This window comes from Culex quinquefasciatus, chromosome 1 (genome assembly GCF_015732765.1).
Source record: "Culex quinquefasciatus strain JHB chromosome 1, VPISU_Cqui_1.0_pri_paternal, whole genome shotgun sequence".
In the NCBI taxonomy this organism is placed as follows: Eukaryota; Metazoa; Arthropoda; class Insecta; order Diptera; family Culicidae; genus Culex; species Culex quinquefasciatus.
Window position 1 is genome coordinate 53,052,699 of NC_051861.1, and position 22,206 is coordinate 53,074,904.

Genomic DNA, 22,206 nt, shown 5'->3' on the forward strand with positions numbered 1-22,206 from the left:
GAAAATTGGTTTTTACCTTTTTTAGGGGTTTTTCCCCCTCACAGTGAATTAGTCCACAAGCTGTAAATCAAGAACCACATTACCGACATGGATGAAAATTTGGGAGGATGTAGGGCTGGGAAAATGCAATTTTTTGGACAAATAAACGATTTCAATACTTCAATTTTCGGCCGAATTTTAATTTGAAAACCGCCTGATTTGGTGAAAACACACTCCGAGTCCCCATAAAAAATGGATAAATTCAAATTTGGTATGGAACTGGTTCAGGTTCAGCACATCCTCTTTCAAATGCGCCCAAGAGAGCTCAAATCCATAATGTGGGCTCTGAGAAACCCTACCACAAAATTGAGCACTTTTTACCACACACGGACGTCACGCGTGCTCTACAGTAAATCAAGCGCCAAAATTCGGATATTGGAGGTAGACCAATTCTGTCATTGTCAATCGATCGGGCGTCGAAAATCGATCGTCCATGATTTTTTGCAGATTTTTCGAATGAATATTTCTCGAGAAATGATTTGGGAACGAAGCTTGAATTGGCGTCGGAGCCAAAAGCAAACCCTATACCTTTCTTTAGTAAGAAAGGCAAAAGATATAAATTGGAAAAGGATCCTCGTATTTGCATACTAATTATACAAAATGACTCCTTTTGTCAATGAAAATGCATGGAAAGTATTATCCTATTTAAAAAACACAAATAAAGACGATTTACAAAAACGTAGAGGAATAATAATACATTTTCTAACAAATAAAAGCTTTAATCTTTTTATTTTCTAATTAATTTGAGCCACCCTAATCAGATATCATATCCTGAGCTGCTTTACTATTTAAAACAGGTTATGTATTTGAATTTTGTTTAAATGTTTATTTTTTATTTTTCTTTCTATGCGAAAAAAAATCATATCTTATAAGAATGAACGAATATGAACCACCCTAGGTCATCTAAGACCACCCTAGTTGCCATAAAAACCAGGTTCGACCACGTTTGTCCACAAACCAATTTTACCTGCATTTGAGCTCACTAAGAGCAATTTTAATACTGATTAATGCGATATTCATGTAAATTTTCTCATAGAGCATGGTACAAAATCTTATAAAATGACCATTTTTAAATCGCTGTAACTTTGGTTTAAGAAAAACCCTTTTGAGATGTTATATTCATATTAAAGAAGAAGTTTTGAGCTTTCAGATGCACCGCGGAGCGTATTTTTTTGTGTCCCCCTAGAAAAGATACAAACATTTAAAAAATGCCTATTAAAAACTTAAAAAACACTGTGACTTTTTACCAAAAAGACCTAGCGAGTTCGTTGACATTTCAAAAGACGCATATTTTTATGCTCTAAATATTTCCCGAAGACACCAAAATTGCCAAAAATAATACAAAAAAGATACGCAATAAAAACACTTTTTTGATGGGCCACCCTACTGCTTTTCATATAAAATGCTGTAGAATGATCAGATTAAGAGATAGAGATTTCGTGTCTTGGACAAAGTTGTTTGAAATGGCTAGTAACCCAATACTGTCGAAGAAAGTATACCTCTATCTCATCTAGAAGTGAAGATAGTTTTTGAAAATATTAGAAATTGTTGGACTATCCTAATATCGTTTGACCAAAAGATGTAGAATTTCATTTTTAACAAATGCTTCTTAGACACCGAAGCTCGAAAATGCATTCCTGAAGCGGAAATAAATTATTCATGCTAAATTTTCGTTTCCGACCACTGTGCAGTGAGTTTTAGGCTGTCAGTCTCAATTGGCGATACAGCAATTTGTGTTTGTTACTTTTTACAATTTACCACTGGTAAATATTACTAAAAATATGGCAAATTTTACTAAAAAATATGATTTCTGCCAATTTTGAGCCAACTAAAAAGGATTGTTAATTTTCTTATCAAACCCCTTTCCGTGCAAAAGTTATTTTTTCAAAACTTTTGTCACTTAAACTAATCCTAGCTCGCCGCGTTGCAAAAGAAAGCTGATGCGGGGCAAAAAAATAAAAAAATATTAATATTGAAATAACAAGCCAAAGTTTGCATTGAAAAAGTGTTTGAAAATGCATTTTACACTAGTTCAGTTGTTTTGCAACCATTATTTTTTTTTTTTTTTAATGTAAGATTTGATGGAAACAAACACTTTAGCAACAAAAAAAAAAACATTTTGCGATGATAAACATCGAAAATTTTCAAAAATTCAAAAGATTTTTAAATCAACCCAAACATGCCAAAAATGATTCTAAACGCAGGGGAATGCTTTTTAGATTTTAGATGATTGTAGTTCAATTTCCATTGAAATTTTAAAGTTTTTTGAAAAAAAATTGCGCTTTGATTTTTTGGGCCAATTATGGGAAGACAATAACTTTAAATAAAATTTGTACCAGCCGTAGCGTGAGTCCAAAAAAACTGAAGGCCGTCGCTTCAATTTTCAAATTATCTCAGCGCTTCTTCCAAAAAAGCTTTCTGACAAATCTAAACTTTGTACTCAAGTGGATAATGAAAGCTGAGATAACGTCATGTTTCGAATTCCCGGACGCTTCGAAAGCCGGACACTTCATCTTGTTTTATCAATTATTTGGATATAAGTTCGCATTATGAATGTCAAAACTGTTTTGTTTGATGAATTCCAACATCAACTTTCATTTAAAATTTGTTTGAACGCTGTAGTTAATGCCAAAACAATTTAATACAATAAAATTATAAGTTTACCAAAAATGCGAAACATTTCACTTGAAATATTTCATAGGCGTCCGAAGCACCGGGAAGGCAAAGTAGAAATTTATGGTTTCGATTTCCTTAAATTCTAGCAAATTTTTATATAAACTATCGATTGTTTTGATGATAACAGCTTATTGGAGACCTAAAGAATGCCATTCACTAACATTTCAGTCCAAATTTGTGCGATTCATAAGTAAAATCAAGTGTCCGGAATTCGAAGCAAAAGTGTCCGGATTTCGAATCAGCTTTTATCAGTGTCCGGGATTCGAAGCACAACGAATCATTTTAATTTTAAAATTCTGATGAAAAATTGTTACAAAAGACATATTTTGCATGCATTTTTTTGAAACTGACTGTTTATACTACATCCTGATGATTTTTCTACATTTCCAGCTTATTACATGATTTTTTGCCAGCTATAAAAAAATTATATGTTACTAAGTGTCCGGATTTCGAATCATGACGTTATTCAACACCAGAGCTTTTTGAGCTTTTTGTCATTTCGTCGTCGTCGTGCTAACTTGTCGTACGTGCATTTTGGGCCAAATTTAGTTAAGAACGCCATTTTGTGTAGCTCACTATGCCTCACAGGTTCTCAAAATTCGATTTTAATCCTGAGATTTTCTATAAAAACCAAAAAAGCTCCGCGGGTTTTAGTCACTTTTCATTCGAAAGAAGTTTCAATCTTGTCGTGCTATCTTGTCACTCATTGAAAATTGATATAAGTGCGACAAATGGCCAAAGGGATTGCAGGTCAGGATGCGTTTGACGCACGTACAAGTAAGACTACCGTAAACATTTGTAATTATAACTCGGGACTCCAGCAACCAAATCCAACCAAACTTCGGGGCAACGCACTGAATGGTCAACCAAACAAAACGTGTTATTAATTGTTTTCATTACGTGCTCTCGTTTTTGTTTATTCAAGGTCAAACATTAAAATGCATTTTTTTTCGGAACGTCAAAATGGCGGGTGCGACATGATAGCATGACAGCATCGATTTGGAAATAATAAGGAAAATTCGAAGAAAAATTTGAATATAATTATTTTAAGCTTTGACACGACAAAACGATATACATTGCGTTGTTTGGCTTGGGATGAGATTAAGCCAAATTATTTTTTACGGTTTTGGCAAAGTTTGCTGAAAAAATCACTGATCAAATCCTATTAATTTTTCAGTTGTTAAAAGTTCAAGTATATTTTATTTTTGTTTTTTTTCTGGTTTTAGACGGACCATAATTTACAATTTATTTCTTATCCAAGTGGAAGAGTATGTTTCAGAGCGTCATCGTAAACATGAATCACGAATGATGATGTCCTGATTTGCTGAATCAATTGTGTAGTTTTTAACCCAAGTTTATCCTTATCATGACATAAGGACCTTATGCAATGTATGGAAGGTGGAGCATTAGCAAACACTTTAAATTTGAGATTACCATTTTAGTAAAATAAATAACTGAATGTGATTCAGTAAACATCACTTTTGCTGAAATTCAACAATGAGCAAAAACATTGCTGAAACATAAGTAACTGCATATCTGTCAAACTGAAATGTCACTTATGACTTATTGTTTAGATGCTGCCGAAAAAAATCCTTTCTCAAATGTGTTGTGTTTTGAAATTTTGTATCATGATCTTAAAAAACAAAGGTAAGAAAAATGTGAATAACAAAAGCCTCCAAGCTGACCACCTGTTTTATCAGGTTTGTAGGATTTATGAAATAAATGTATACATAACGGTACTTAAAACATTTTAATGGCAAACAAAATAAAATTTTGATAATTGAAATTCCAGCAACGATTGCTGAGTCTTCAGTAAATGATATGTCAAACTGACACAAGAAAATTACTGAATTTTCATTAAAATAATTTGACGTTTCTTTTGCTGAAATTTCAGTTGTTTTTTTACCATCCGTTAGCTAAAATTTCAGTAAACTATCTGTCAAAGTGTCAAATGTCAGTTTACTGAGAGTTCAGTAAATTTAAATCACTGAATCGTTTACTGAAATATCAATAGGTGAAAATTTAGTAAAACTGAGTGAATTTTACAATGCTATTTATTCCCGCGCTCAAGGCCGAGGGAAATAAGCACGAAATAAAATTTGTTATAGCCTAATTTGCATTGCGCTAAACCAAGGTGTTTCGGATAAAATAATGTTAACTCAATTCTTATGTACCCAATTTTATTCAACAACCCAAAGTCAGTGTTATGCGCATTTTATACATTCTCAAGTTCGTAGTAAAAAATAATTTGTACGAAGCAACAATTTCAATCTGCGCTGTCATTCTTAACTTCTTACTGTTCGCTTAGCGGTCAAATTTCCCAATAGTGTGTAACGAATATCTGCGATTTGCCTCTTTTATCTAACACTTTTCCGCTCCGGTTGCTAGTTTTTTTTTGTTACCACAAAAACAGGCTTTGAAAAGGAATACAAAATTAATCAAAATTGGAATTTAAATTATGTTTAACGAACACATTCATTTTCACGATATTCATTGGTCATTGAAGATCAATTTGTTCTAATCATTTCATTAAGATCGATTTGGGTAATTATCTGTGTGTGTGTTTGGATGTCCCACCGTTCCGAATCGATGTCATTCGCCTATTTCTTTCAGTGACTTTAACTTTTCGTGTGATTGCATTTTTTTACTTCAATATGCAATTTGTTGTCGGGTTTGCTTAATATTTCGTTTATTTTTCTTATGTATGATTTTTAACAGTATCCTAATGAATAATGTTGCTACCAACTTTTTGATTGGTTCCTTCTATACGTAATATGTACAAATTATGAATTAAACAATGTTTAGCTCTACGAGTTTATGCTAGTAATTTCGTTCATTCAAAATTGAAGAATTCTTACGCGATGTATCCTAAAAGAAACAAACAATCCGCTTTAACAATAATGGTTTGTATATAACTGCCGCCTACGTTAGGCAAGGGAACCTATCTTACACCTACCATGTTCTACATATTTGGTAACTATATGTACAATCGGTAAATCATATAATTATATTTACAATTTTTACTCAACTCACGAAACTTATTATGATTGTGTGTTTGTTCACTACTAGTACGGCTTCAAAGAGGATTATAGCATTATTCATATTGTTGAAATTCATTAAAGATTCTTCAAATGGCACTGGTTAACCTAGAACGTAAAGCAGAACCAAAATATGAAATTTTTTATATGTACACACTACTCATGTTGTTCACAATTCCTAACTTTACAGTTGTGCTTTCAAAGTCGCAGGATAACATATTACACTGATCAAACAGAAGATGGCGTCCTTATATTGAGCAATAAAGCTGACAGCACTTAGTCCGTGCTCCATGAAAAGCAGGCAGTGGAAATTGGTTTGTGCACCCGCTAAGCTGACAGCATCACATTTTCCACCGCGCGCGCCAGGGAACCGCCTACTGCATGCATGCATGCCGAAATAAACAAACGATCCACCTGTTGCTTCGACCTGCGTTCGTGGTCGGCTGTTACGAAAATTATTATAAAGCACCATTTGTTTGTTTGCTTATCTGTAATATCACTACCGTTTGTTTAAAGTTACCATAGGTTAGCTTTAGTTAAGCCTTTTAATGCAGTTCGACGCATTATTGCCCCATGTATCTACGACTTACAAAAAGCATGGTACAATTATACGTGAAACTACAGTTTAGTCGTCCAAACTTAACAAAATAATCTGACAAATTAGTTGAAGCATTGATTTCTAAGCGAAACAATAGTGTAGCATAGTTAAACAAGTTACGCAAACCTAAACATAACCTTAAAATACCATCCAGCTATCGTTTGTCTAAACTAAAAACAGCACTATGTTTCCATTATTTGTCTTAATGTGATCTACTATTGCAAAACGGCTACCAGTTAAAGAAATTTTGCTATTTTCCATTGCTGCTTGCTTGCTAATCATTTACGCCAAACATTAACCAATCTGAAGTTGTAGCATGTTTTTTTTCAATTTCAATCATTAGATGCGCGCATAGCATTACTAATCAGTTGTATTGAATTGTTTGTGGATTTACTAGCTTGTAAGTATTCGTTCAATCTATGTTGTCTGGTTCAGTATAATGTTACAGAAGCTAAGATTGCTCGCTGGAAGCTCTCATGCTCCTTAGTCTAGCAATGATGTTGCCTCAGATTACCGATGGCTGTCCGTTTCGTTCTTGGTGCATAATTGGAACGATCTCTATGATACCGGATGGGTTGGGTGATCTGAAAAAGAGAAAAAACGGTCAATAAGTCTAAATATTTCAATTGAGCGTACCTTTCGGGTTTGAAAGTCGTCGCAAATCAAATGAAGATTTTTTGGTTCAATCAATAGCCAGAACAATCATGGAAAATCTATGACAATTGCCAGTGTGATGTTCCTTTTCAGCCATCTTCTTTTCTTGGACGAATAACATTTTCTACTTTAATCAGAACAAACGATCGCAATTAAGCCTGAAAAGGCCATTTAAAATTTTTGGTGCGATTCGATAAGACTCGGCTTTCCGCAAAGCGTTCAAAATTTGAATAAGACTTTGATTGGAAAGAACAATGCTTAGAGTCGGCTTCGGAGTCTGGGCTGGAATCGATGGAATCGGAGTCACTAAATACAGTGAGTCAAATATTAGTTTTTTAGTTTTTTAAAGTAAAACTTATCAAAACATTAGTTTATAAACAACTATTTTTTATAAAATTGCTAGTTTGTGTTGTAAGAGTCTCTATTGAACAAGTTTCAACAATATTTGTTCAAAATATACATTGATTTCATCTTTTTTATTGACATTTTTCGACCAAAAATACTGTTTCGGAACAATACCGTTAAACAATCCGGATTGTCCCGGAACCAGTTCACCCCTCGGAGGAAATTTTGTGGTGATCAGATAGAGGAAAAAACCCACCTCTTGCAATTTGAAGCATCCAATTTCGTCCACTACAGCCCGATTACGAGTCCCTAGTCTGAAATTTGAAATTTTCACTTTCCGTGCAGAGAATTTCTGTACCGTTCTGGGTCAGAATGTTTTGCTTGGGGAATTTGAAAATTTCAAATTTCAGACTAGGACTCGTAATCAAGTGGACGAAATTGGATGCTTCAAATTGCAAGAGGTGGGTTTTTTGTCCTCTATTTGATCACCACAAAATTTCCCTCCGAGGGGTTGAACCGGTTCCGGGACAATCCGGATTGTTTAACGGTATTGTTCCGAAACAGTATTTTTGGTCGAAAAATGTCAATAAAAAAGATAAAATCAATGTATATTTTGAACAAAAATTGTTGAAACTTGTTCAATAGAGACTCTTACAACACAAAATAGCAATTTTATAAAAATAGTTGTTTATAAACTAATGTTTTGATAAGTTTTACTTTAAAAAACTAAATTTAATCCAATTTTTATTATAAATTAATTAAACAAACTTATCACAAGTTCAAAGTTGTCACAAACTGGCTAAAGGTACTAGTATTTGACACTGAAACAACATTTCATAAATGAATTCACTTAAATCGATCAGATTTTGTACTTTTACTAGGGGTACGGACAATTATTTGACCTCTTTTTTTGACTTTTTTCAGTAAACAATTTTTGTATTTTTCAAGAAAAAGTTTTTTGCAAATCCAATGACAGTGTCTTAAAGAGGACATTCTGCCACGTCGATTGATGTATAAAACATGGCACTTTAGTCGAATTTTATGTACTTTTATATCACAAACATTTCCCGTACGGTGTGGACAAATATTTGACTCACTGTATATAAAAGTTGGAGTCGGAGTCGGCTTATTTATAGTTAAAAGATAAAGTAAATAATGTGAACAAAAATCAGAAAAAACACGTCACTAGCGTAAGCTACACTAGTGACGTGTTTAAAAAGTTTAAATTAATCAAAAAACTAAGGATATTGGTCAACAGAAAATGCTATTAATTGTGATATTTTTAAAGCTTGAACCTTGTAACAAAGAAACTTGTTTTAGCTGTTTTTAAGGTGGAGTTGTCCAAGAATCCGATTATGAAGTCTGTTTTGCGTTTCGAACTAATTTTGATTGAGAAAAACATGTCAATTTCAGAGTATTAAAATACCAATGTATTCATAACTCTAGACAACTACCTATTCAAACATTTCAAATTTGTTCAAAGCTACTTCTTGAGGTACTCCGAACACTTCTCTAGCAAGCTTAGTATGATTCTGTTTGTATTTATTTCGTATTTATCATTTTGCAAAAAATCTTCAACGTTTCAATGTCAGCTCGGAGTCGGAGTCGTTCGAATTATGACACGACTCCGCAGTCCTGGTCACAAAATATTACACAACAGATGAAATTTGAAGTGATAATATTTATGTTAATTTTTTATTTCACTTTATGACACATTCTATCTTGACGTTACAACGATTTGACGTTTCTTTTTTCCGTTTTTTTTAAGCTGTAACTAGGAAATTTAAAGGGAAGCATTGGTTTGGTTAAGGATTTTACGTTTTGTGCTTTTATATATTTTTTAAAAGGCTGTGATTCTGCTCTGTTATTCAACAAAAACTAGACTTCTTCATGATTTTTAGCTTAAAATTTTCAGCTGAATCGGCTGAAATGGTTTACGAAGAAAACAAAAGTTAATCTATGTTTTGAAACATTTCGTGACGTTACAACGCAGATTTTTACAAAAAGGTGTTCTGCTTGCGTTGTAACGTCACGGAAATTCTCCCCGCTGTATGTTTGCGAAAAAAATACCAATGTTGATCAACCCATTTGCATTCGACGGGAAGTTATTTTTTCAGGATATAATCAGCTTTGGAAAAATGGTTTCTGACCACCGGTGATATTTCGGGTTTCCGGAGGTGGTTTTGAGTTTTTTGCTGATTTAGGTGCTTGAAAACATGATATTTCGGTTTATTGCAGTTAACACTTAACTTGCGCTAAAGGTTTTTTATCAATCTTTGAAAGTTTGTAAAAAATGTTTTAGAAGCCGAGCAATTCTCTACGAAATCGGTCTTTTTTCTTCAATTTTAATTTTTGTATTTTTTAATCCGGCTGAAACTTTTTTGGTGCCTTCGGTATGCCCAAAGAAGCCATTTTGCATCATTAGTTTGTCCATATAATTTTCCATACAAATTCGGCAGCTGTCCATACAAAAATGATGTATGAAAATTCAAAAATCTGTATCTTTTGAAGGAATTTTTTGATCGATTTGGTGTCTTCGGCAAAGTTGTAGGTATGGATACGGACTACACTGGAAAAAATAATACACGGTAAAAAAAAATTTGGTGATTTTTTTATTTAACTTTTTATCACTAAAACTTGATTTACAAAAAAACACTATTTTTAATTTTTTTTTATTTTTTGATATGTTTTAGAAGACATAAAATGCCAACTTTTCAGAAATTTCCAGGTTGTGCAAAAAATCACTGACCGACACCCAAAATTCAGAATCGAGATAATCGTTCTCTCAAAATTTATTGAGGGCTCAGTGCCAAAATCGATAGAATAATGGTACCAACTCACACCATCATAACAAATGAGTTCATTCGTTAGTTGAATCAATAAATCTCCAACAAGTGTCATACATCGACTTCTGACTTCTCCATGGTCACCAAGCTGTGGTGGCCGAGGCAGCTAAGTCATTGGATTGGTTTGTCAAAGGTCTCTGGTTCGATTCCCGTTGTCGACACTTTTGGTTTTTTGTTTGACGGATGAACTTTTTTTGCAAATGAACCTCGAGAGAATAGTTCTATCGCCCATCTCGAGCTGTGTTCTCTGCGTCCGTGAATGGTACCACTATTCTCTCGACTCGAGACCATCATTCTCTCGGACTAGCGCTGCCAGTTTGGGTGGAGTTATGAATTTTTTAATCAATACTGATTTTTTCAAAAAATCGAAATTTTGGTCGTAAAAATTTTTCAACTTCATTTTTCGATGTAAAATCAAATTTGCAATCAAAAAGTACTTTACTGAAATTTTGATAAAGTGCACCGTTTTCAAGTTATAGCCATATTTAAGTGACTTTTTTGAAAATAGTCGCAGTTTTTCATTTTTTTAAATTAGTGCACATGTTTGTCCAGTTTTGAAAAAAATATTTTTGAAAAGCTGAGAAAATTCTCTATATTTTGCTTATTCGGACTATGTTGATACGACCTTTAGTTGCTGAGATATTGCAATGCAAAGGTTTAAAAACAGGAAAATTGATGTTTTCTAAGTTTCACCCAAACAACCCACCATTTTCTATCGTCAATATCTCAGCAACTAATGGTCCGATTTTCAATGTTAATATATGAAACAATTGTGAAATTTTCCGATCTTTTCGAAAAAAATATTTTGGAATTTTCAAATCAAGACAAACATTTTAAAAGGGCGTAATATTGAATGTTTGGCCTTTGTGAAATGTTAGTCTTGATTTGAAAATTCAAAAATATTTTTTCGAAGAGATCGGAAAATTTCACAAATGTTTCATATATTAACATTGAAAATCGGACCATTAGTTGCTGAGATATTGACGATAGAAAATGGTGGGTTGTTTGGGTGAAACTTAGAAAACATCAATTTTCCTGTTTTTAAACCTTTGCATTGCAATATCTCAGCAACTAAAGGTCGTATCAACAAAATCCAAATAAGCAAAATATAGAGAATTTTCTCAGCTTTTCAAAAATATTTTTTTCAAAACTGGGCAAACATGTGCACTAATTTAAAAAAATGAAAAACTGCGACTATTTTCAAAAAAGTCACTTAAATATGGCTATAACTTGAAAACGGTGCACTTTATCAAAATTTCAGTAAAGTACTTTTGATTGCAAATTTGATTTTACATCGAAAATGAAGTTGAAAAATTTTACGACCAAAATTTCGATTTTTGAAAAATCAGTATTGATTAAAAATTCATAACTCGGTCAGTGATTTTTACACAACCTGGAAATTTCTGAAAAGTTGGCATTTTATGCCTTCTAAAACATATCAAAAAATAAAAAAATTAAAAATAGTGTTTTTTGTAAATCAAGTTTTAGTGATAAAAGTTAAATAAAAAATCACCAAATTTTTTTACCGTATTATTTTTTTCCAGTGTAGTCCGTATTCATACCTACAACTTTGCCGAAGACACCAAATCGATCAAAAAATTCCTTCAAAAGATACAGATTTTTGAATTTTCATACATCATTTTTGTATGGACAGCTGCCGAATTTGTATGGAAAATTATATGGACAAACTAATGATGCAAAATGGCTTCTTTGGGCATACCGAAGGCACCAAAAAAGTTTCAGTCGGATTAAAAAATACAAAAAAAATCGAATGACCGAAATCCTAGAGAACTGCTCAGCCTTAAACTATAAAGAATCTAATTAAAACATCTATTCTACCAATAGATCAAGTTTTAAAATTATCGTACTGGTATACCAGGCTGGAGAATGTGTCTTATACATATACTGAGTTATCGCTAAAACTTTTTTTTCTCTAAACCATGCCCTTCACCTTCTGCCAAGCAATATGCAAATCTCTTTCATTCGCGTCAGTCCAATTTGACAAGTCTAATTTAATCCAGCTAAAATTGAATTCCATCTAAATTGGCCACAGAAACAGTCTGCAGTGAGAAATAATCACCGACCAATCAATTTGTGCTTCCAGCGCGCAAAACTTTTACGAGTCACTTGAAGCCATTTTTGCGCTGTCACCTTTGAAAGTAAACATAATTAAATTATTATAACAACAATCTGTCGCCATAAATTTTAAATTTATCGAATTAGCCGCTAGCTTCCTTGTGATTTTTTTTTGTTCGCTCCGTCTTCAAGAGTCCTGGTTCTAAGAAATCTGTCACCCCACGGCAGAGATGACATCAAGTCGCTCCGGTGGTGTGGTAATCGTTTCGAGGGGCGTCCAAGAACACAGCCATCCACTTGGGGCGATATTGATGAAGAGATGAGGGAGGACGGCGAAGTTGATAACAGTCACCGCGTTGAGAGTGTCGTCAAAATGTCAGAAACAAGGATACCATAGAGGGATTTTCCTGGCGTAAGTTGAGACTGAGGTGGAAGAAGCAAAAGAGAAAAAAAGTTTAAATCACTTTTTATTGAATAAAAATTCCTCCTCACCACAGCAATTGCACAACCCACCACCCTTATCGGTAGAATAAATAAACCACCACGTGTCGACAGGATCAGGACTAGCTGTAGCAGAGTGGATTTGTAGCAAAGCATTCCACGCTGACAGAGAGGAGAGCAGCCATCCGCTTGGTGTAGGGAAGGTTCGTTGTTGCCATTCCGCCACTTCATCATCGACATCACTGCCGCTGCCACAATGCCAGGACCACCAGGACCAGCATGATGACAAATAACGAGATGACGAGACGGAATGTAACGACACGATGGGAGGGTGTGTGGAAATCGTTGTGGAGGGAAAACTCTAGGAGGGCTATAAAACCAAATAGAACGATTGCGATGTGGTATCAAGTGTGGAGGTTCAGCAGGAATGAGGATTTGCGGTGTAGCAATTGATGAATAAACCAATAAAGCAGTTTTAAAACATAATGATATCCTATTATGTTGCTTTAAAAGACATAAATAAAATATATCTTTTTTACATTCCTATTAATCTTGTTAAAGATAGGATTAAAATACGATCAAAACACTATATTGTCACACATTAAAAAAAATATACATAAATAACTTCAGCTTTTTTCTCATTTGTTTAAAAAAACCCAGAAAAAATATACGTCTTTATTTGTCATTTCTATGATCCACATTATTTTCCACAAAAATTGATAGCCCAGTTGAACGTGTGGTGAAAAATCTTTACACGTGCATGACATTGTTAGCCTGCCGCAGGAGCTTGTAAGACTATGGGAATTTTGTTAAAAGAGATCGTGAAATGTCTGCAAAAACACTGGAACAATGGGACCAATCTTAAAAAAAAAAGAAAAAAAAAATGCAAAGTCATAATTAAAAATATATCATGGCTTCACTAATAAAAAACAACAGCATTACGAAATGTTATTCCAAAATCTTGTACAATGATGTGTGTCTTGACAATTTCAACAGGTAAATCATCGAGAGTAAAAGGCGTTTAAATAATTTCTTACTTTTTTTTAAATGAAAAAGGAGAATCGATAGAAAAATGGCTTTATTAACAAATGGCGCTAAAAACCTTTTGCAAAGTAACCCGAGAAGAAATGTTGTTAGGCGAGCTGGGGGTAACACGGCCGCCTTAAGGGAGAAATCTCATACAATTTACACATCAGATTATTTTGATCTCAAATTACGTTTATATTGTTCTACCAGTAGTCAATTATAGAAATGACAAAAATTACTTGGTCTAAACAACAATTTTCAATACTTTCCAGCAATTAAAAAAAATATTTGAAATCGAATATATATTAAATACGCGGGGTGAGACGGCCACCCATGTGGGGTAAGATGGTCAGTGCTAAAAATTAACCTAATAACTTTGCTACATCCACCTGAGATCCACCCAGACTTCTCTGAACATCATAACTATTTTGGTTGAAAAAATCAAGTTTCAAATGTGAAGAAAAATGCTATTTAAAAAAAAAATCATATTTTGGCTCAGTGGATTTCATATCATGGTGACCAGATTTTATGAAAAACTGTGAATTTTTACTACAAAACAAACGCAATTTGATGCAAAATAATAAGTTTGTGTATTTCGATTAGAATAAGTAAATCAAAACTATGTAAACACGATTAAATTAGCAATTTTTATGAAAAGTTTGATAGGATTTCATACTATTCAATGAGTTTTTTTTATATCACAGTGAAGAATGTTGTGTTAACCTTTTTGATTAAAAATTGATAGTTTTATTGAAAATGCTTTTCCTTACCCACAAATATGTCTTAACAGTCAAAAAACCGTCAAAATAAAACCTTTATCAAATAAAATTTACAAATTACGGGTGGCCGTCTTGCCCCCAAATAAATTATTTTTTAAACATTTTTTGCAAACAGCTCATCGCATTTTTTAAACTTTTCGGAGGGACATAATCTAGGGAAAACTTCAATTTGAAGACAAGAAAACATATTGTTATCTAACAAAAATGCCTAAGTTGTAATTCAAGAAAATTGCATTCAGTTTCAAGTTAAAAAATTATTTTTATACTATTTCAAACAATATGTTTGGCTAAACATTTTAGTAATATTCATTAGTATATTTATTAAACAGTGGGGTGGCCGTCTTATCCCTAGCTCCCCTAAATTATTTTTTATCGAACAATACTCCGTTATCAGATTGTGCAACCATTCTACAAAATGAATCAACAGAATTTATTTTCAAACCTCATAAATAGGGTAAACCTAGAGATTTACTAAGTTACAAAATGACAAAATGACAAAAAAAAGGTTTTACAATTACTCCATCACGAAATATTAAAATAAATCACTCCAGCTGCGTGCCCAAGAATCATAATTACCATTTAAACAATGTTTTTATAACATAACGATAGAAATTCGAATTTGGCAGCTGCTAGAATTATTTTGGATTGATTTCCATTTAGCACATGTGTTTTGGCAGGAAAAGATTGTTTTGCAATGATTAAAAATTATGTATCTGTACAGCAAAAGTTGTCATTGATCAAAAATGATTATTAATGCTTCAAATAAATAATAATACAATAATTGAAAAAAATACCCACTGTACTGCACTTCCCACGCAACTACAATTTTGAAGCCAGCACTGCCAAGGATCAAAACGATACGACAGGATGGCTCGAGTGTGACTTTGAGTCACATGGGAGACGACCGACGGTGGCGCGGTGTGACGTGCCCTCAAGTGTTTGAGGGTGGAAAAGTGCTCTCGAGAAATGACATAATAAGTCCTCGGCCAAAGGAGGGGAGAAGATAGATTGGCGATGAAAAGTGATGCCAAAGAATGTCAAAAACCGTTAACAACCGTCGTTCAGTTTGTCAACGCGGACGTCTTTCCACGTCACAATTCGCACGAGGGGGCGGTTTTTTTTCGCTTTTTTTTTGCCTTGTGCGACCGGGATTGGCAGTGGGGGAGGCATTTTACACAGTATCAATTTCTTTGCCAGGTTTTCACCTCAAGTGCAAGCAAAGTACGCGGAAAACGACGGAAGCAATCAATAATGGGTCCTGTTTCAATCGAACTCCGATCGGCCTTCTGTTCATCAAAGTAGGCTCTCCACCGCAACAGCACACAATGAGGCATATTATCCGGGGCGCGGTTTCTTTCATCGCCATCGTTCGGGTTTCTATTGATTAGGTGAGAAGAACTTTAAATACGCCGCATAGGCTGTGGGTGTGCGTTCATGGAGCTCGCGTTTTCTCTTTTGGCCCAGTATGCTTCGCTTGCAGGCACTTTTTCCTAATCCTCATTTCTTTTATGTGAAAAGAAAATTAAATTTTCAAAACATCACCGTTACCGTCAGCTTCCAAGAGAAGGAGTGTCTGAACATATTGAAAGTCACTCACTTTGCCTTAACAAGTTGTATTATGACGAGAAGATGCCTTACTTTTTAAATTAAAAAATATGTCGCGATACGAAGCGGAGGATTTGGAGTGAAAGCGAAAAGTCACTGAAAACTTATTACATTTGTATTAATATTTGATAAGATAGCTACGTGCAATGATGGGATAAAGTTGCACTGATAAACAAGTGTTGTCAAACGAAGAAGATTGTCCTTGAAATTTCTATCTTGTTTTGGATTATCGCTTGAAAATTTGCTTGAAATTGTTTGATCAAAACTCACCGTTACCAGCAGGGACACGGATGCAATATTGGTTGGCCCGAGCAACAAACCATTCCATTGCCTTGGCAATCTCGATAAATGCCACCGGGACCGTCCGGGATCGAACCCAAGACGACTAGGTGAGAGGCAACCACGCTTACCCCTATTCCATGGGTCCCGGCAAAATATGTATTATTCTTATTTGAACTTCACAGGTCTGAATTTTGTTGATCACATCTATAGCGTCCAATTTCCCGCACCAAGAAATAATTTCCCGGGATTTCCCGAAAAAAAAATTATTTCTTGTTTCCTGGGAAATTTTTAAATTTCCCGAAAATTCCCGAAATCAAGCGGAATTATACATTTTCCAAACTTTTGGTGCCAAAAAGTTGAATTTGAAAATTTATAAGAAAAACTAATGAGAGAACCATATTTGATTTTAATCATTTCAATCGACTGTTAATATTGAACTAATCAGCTTGTCTGTCAATGGAGTGTCAATGTTTGATTCAGATAATATTTATTTCTGACGCGACGCATTCACAACTGAGAATAGATCATGCTTATTTGGTGGGCAAAAAAATAACGCTGTCATGGAATGAAAATAAACTATTTTATTATTCACATTTTGAAAAAATCGCTACAAATATTTGAAAACTTTAAATTATGATTTCATTTTCTTAAAGTAGTAAGAATTTTTTCAAGCATATGAGCCATTAATTAATCCTCACACTCATTTGGAGAATTAAAGTTGCAGTTCTATACAATTTTGTTGCAAAATATTAATCAGAAGCGGGATCAGCCGAGCTCCTGTGGTCTAATGGTTACAGGTTTCGCTTTATGAATGGAAGGTCGTGTTTTCAAACCCACATGGCTTGGCAAATCCTTTCCCCTGTACTCTTCACATCGTCGCCATCGTGCTAACTTGTCGTACGTGCATTTTGGGCCAAATTGAGTTAAGAACGCCATTTTGTGCAGCTCACAATGCCTCACCTTTTGACCTTCACAGATCCCCAAAATTCGATTTCAATCCTGAGATATTCAACAAAAACCGAAAAAACTCCGTGCATTTTTGTCACTTTATATATGAAAGTAGTTTCAAACTTGTCGTGCTATCTTGTCACTCCATGAAAATTGATGTAAGTGCGACAAAAGGCCAAAGGGATTTCAGGCCAGGAAAGTCAGGATGCGTTTGTCGCACGTACAAGCTAGACTACCGTAAACATTAGTAATTATAACTCGGGACTCCAGCAACCAACTTCAACCAAACTTTGTGACAATGCACAGAATGGTGAGCCAAACAAAACGTGTTTGTTATTGTTTACATTGGGTGCTCTCGTTTTTGAATATTCAAGGTCAAACATTAAAACGCGTTTTTCTCGGAACGTCAAAATGGCGGGTGCGACAAGATAGCACGACGACGTCGACATGTAGAAGGACCACGCTGTTCTCTGTATATTTGCGTCTGCAGAGTTCCACGGCACGATCGCAAAAAACTGCTTTGAAAGGGGCGAGTTTTCAGAAACCTTGGAAAGCTTGGAATAAGTAAAACGTAAATGTTCACTTCGGTTCTAGCGATACATTTGGACAGTACAGAGTGGAAAAAAGAGCTAAAGAGGAAGGAAAAAACATTCAAACCTCTTCGGCGGCAAAGTTACAGCTTTGGATCGCTCGACACAATTGGTCAACAATAGCGTGTGTGCGTGTACTATTTGCCTAATAACAGATGAAGCCTTTGTGATTCTATAAATAGAATCGCAAGTCCGCAACAGATCTAATTGCTGGTCGCTGTGAATAGTGGCATCGAACAAAAAAAAAGAATAATTTTTGATAAATTTCTAATTTCCCGGGAAATTGATTGAAAATTTCCCTTTTCCCAGGAGTTGTGTATCCCCGAGAAATTGGATTCCGATGAATCCAAAAACATTTCCAACTCTCAAATTTTAAATTTTTATTGTAACCCTCTAAGAACCACTTGCCTCTGAACGGGCATCGATCTGAAAAATTTCATAAAATCAATTTTTGAACCAATCTTCAAAAGGAATAAAATCGAGGACTAATCAATATTTTGAAAAAATTGGGACTGATGCATGATTTTAATTGTTTTATGTAACTTTGACAATTAACCTGTTTTTTTCTTGAGTCAACTAAGGTCTTGTTTTATTTGTCAAAATAAGTAGGTATGCATTAATTTAGATATACCCTGGATTATGTTCTAACATTCTTCGTTGCTTAGAAGCTAATGGTTTAAGGTTCAAATAGTGAAAATGAGCAAAAAGGTAAGTGATAAGGAGTGGGGTTTGTAGAATAACTGTGAAACTACCCATAAAAAAATTAAAAACAAATACAGCAATTCTCCACGAAACAACGTGATTTTAAAAAAAGTTCTACGATCGGGCGCAACATTTGCGAAAAAAAGGCGTCGTTCAATTACAAAAATGTTGGTTTCCAAACATGTATAGGTCTTCGCTTAAATTTCAAAGTTATCGCAGTTTTAGTAAAACAAAAAAGTTGTTTTGGGTATCTTCGAAAAACCCAGTTATTATTTTCAAAAAATCTATCAAAAAAAAGTACCGGTACCGAGACTCGAACCAAAGACCTTCGGCATATTGATCCGTGCCTTTGCCGTTTAGGCCACCATGGTTCGGTGACTAAGTGGCGGTCATTTGTCCATATAAGCCACTCATTAGGATGAACTGTTCCAATGAACGAATGAACACGCGAGAGGACTGTATTCTCGCAAAATAGCACTTTCCTCACGTTTCTTTTCGTGAGGACTATCCCCTCGTTCTTTAACTTTGGGTGTAGTGTACCCCTAATTACTGTCGCATATTTTCAGGGTGACAAGTCACCATTTAGGATGACCGCATTGCTTTAAGAATGAATTCAACAACCGAAGTGGGATTTTCTGAATAAATTTCTGAGGGAGTTAAAATCCCTTTATTGAAAAATTTAATTCTTTTTGCAATCAGTGCACCACACTCACACAGCAAGTGCCTTGAAGTTTCCACTTCACAGTCACAGAGCCTACAGATATCAGTTTGACTTCGCGTTAGCATTTTCAAGTGATACACCCAGAACTGGGAATCGGCATACGAGAGAATAAAGAGCACGATTCGGTAGTAAAATGGTACTGTGTGCGGACTGAGAGGATAAATCCTGAAATCACCGAGAGTACTTTACTCATGAGTTCATCTTCAAAAAAAGTTCATCTATCAAAAAAAAGTACCGATACCGAGACTCGAACCCAAGACCTTCGGCATATTGAACCGTGCCTTTGCTGTATGGGCCACCATGGTTCGATAATTAAGTGGCGGTAGTTGTCCATATAAGCCACTCAATAGGTTGAACTGTTCCTATGAACGAATGAACACGCGAGAGGACTATACTCTCTCGAAATAGCACTTTCCTCACGTTTCTTTTCGTGAGTACTATTCTCTCGTTCTTAAACTTTGGGTGTACCGTGATGGGCAATGTCCTGTAATTAATCCAATGTATATGTTTAGTGACCGTTTATTCAGACCAAGTATTCGCGACGTTTTCTGTTTGCTAGGGGTGATAAACAACTTGGATTGCTTTGCAGAATGCGAGGCAATCCAATTCTGTTGTATCATGGAATTTTCCCATTTTGTAATTTCCATTTTCAGAACGCATTTCGACACTCCACAGAATGGCTCCGGACCAGCAAAAAGGACATCTGAGCCTTTCCTGGCAAGCAAATCGGCCTTTTCATTCCCTTCAACCCCGCAGTGGCCTGGGACCCAGTACAAGAATACTCGATTTTTATTACCCAGTTTTTTCAGAAGAATTACACACTCCCAAACCAATCTAGATTGCTAGTAAGATAAATGAATGTTAAATCGCAGATAGAATTCAAATTTGATCCACTGAAAAATGTTGAATGTTACATTTAAGATATTTTGGAGTTGTAACTAAATAAAATAATATCAGAAGAGTGTTTGGTATGCCTTTTATTTTTATGGAAACAAATGACAATTCGTGCACTTTGTGAGAAGCCGTAAACTAGTACCACAAGGTTACATAACACAAATCATTTAATTTGTCATTTGTTCTATTTCGCTTACTAGAATGCAATAAAGTTTGTTGCTTCAAGGCCATTGTGTCAAACCATTCATTTCTAAAACAATCAGACACTGTTAACCCATAGACCTTCAATGTATAAATCAAACTGTAGATAAATGCGCTATAATAGTCCACTCGAACATATTTCTATTTATGGGCGATGACAGCAAATGAAGACAGTATCCAGTAGCACAGCATAACACTAAAAAGATGACCTTTTCCCCACTCCCGTGTTGCAAGAATCCATAAAAAAGATCACACAGCGGAAAGCGTAGACAGAAATCCTCTTGAGCTATCATCGCATAAAAATACAATATAAATTTTTCCTTTCAATGATCCCAATTTTTATGATATTATCTGTATTCTTAGCTTTCTCTTCCGTTTTTCTGTTGCTGCTGCCGCAAGTCGTGGGGCTAGTTGGTTTGGTCTGTGATTTCCTGCTCTCCCCCTCGTCTCCCCGAAACTGACACCCCAACCCGTAATAAGTATCCTCTGATGATGCTGCCCAATTGTCCGAGTGTTCCTTCCGTCTTGATTTTTCTCTCCTGTTCTGTTCGACTGAATGCCAACAGATCGAACATGAAAATGACACTGCAAAAAAAAGCGAGCGTTCGAAGGGAAACTAGCAATCGGCCACTAAAGGATGGCAGAGTCCTTCCGTTCGTCCATCCATCGTCAATGTCCTCGAAGAAAGGAACGGGAATCAATTGAATCTAATATAAATGTTTGCAGTTAGTCCTGGAGAGGACACCGGGTATGACCACCGACCTCTTGCTCTTGGTGAGGCAATGATTGCTCGTTTTTTTTTGCTGGTACTACCGCTCAATAAGTACCATGACAGGAGCGCGTTTCAGGAAAAGAAAAGCCGGAAATCGGATACTTGGGTTTCCCGGAAATAGCAGCTTGGTATTTGTTACGGATATGAGTATAAATAATTGTGTACACTTGACTATTATTGGCCGATTCGGCACATTTAGAATGCGGAACTGTGTTGGGTGGTTTTTTATTTGCTACGCACAATGGGTGACTTACCACACATAACCTTCGGACGCCTACAAATGAACAGAAACTTGCAACAGAGACCACAAAAGACCCGGGCGTCGTTAAAGTGGATTACTTTCCTTTGATTTTTTGCACAATATGCGATAAAGGAAAATTTTAATTTTTAGAGACTATTTCCTGAAAACCAAAGTTTTTCAATTTTTCATGCGAAAAAACAAATAAAGTTCAGTTTTTGAACTTTCCTGGATTATCCACTTTCAAAATGCAATAATTAAAACCTTGCTACATAACGTGCATCGTACAATAGTGCACTTTTGAATTAATTTACCCTGTTCATCAAATATTCTTCTGACAAGTGCCCACCGGGGGAAAAGTCAGCTTTCTTTCAACTCATTACACGCTGTTTGTTCAGCGCCAGACCTTTTTGTACTGCTGAAACCACCCTTTTGAGTTGTAGAGTGAGCGAGGTCGACGCTGCACTTCTTGGACTGGCGCCCCTTGAAGAGCAGCAGGCCATGCTGCTCAATTTAGACAAGACCTTCACCATAGTGCGGGGGAAGAAAGCATGGCTGCTGCAAGTTACAAGACGAAGAAAAAAATCACGGCACACTAGATTTCCCCGAGTTGATGAGGCGTTGAGAACCAAAGCAGCTTTTAACCGCCCTGAGAGAGTGTGTTTTTCATCCCGTCCTGGCGACGACAACGCGCGCACAAAAACCGTGGCCTGCTGCTCCTCCGCACCCAGCTTA

General features: G+C 35.3%; 1 protein-coding gene across 7 annotated transcripts in view; it reads right to left on the minus strand.

Annotated features, from left to right (window-relative positions):
* Nucleotides 1–4,878: 4,878 nt before the first annotated feature.
* The window catches only part of LOC6050545 (forkhead box protein O), a 99,034-nt gene continuing 81,706 nt past the window's right edge, over nt 4,879–22,206 (minus strand). For all 7 annotated transcript variants that reach the window (XM_038250079.1, XM_038250073.1, XM_038250077.1 and 4 more), the window contains one exon: nt 4,879–6,935. The gene's annotated coding sequence lies outside the window, so the exon portion shown is untranslated. The remainder of the gene's footprint in view (nt 6,936–22,206) is intronic.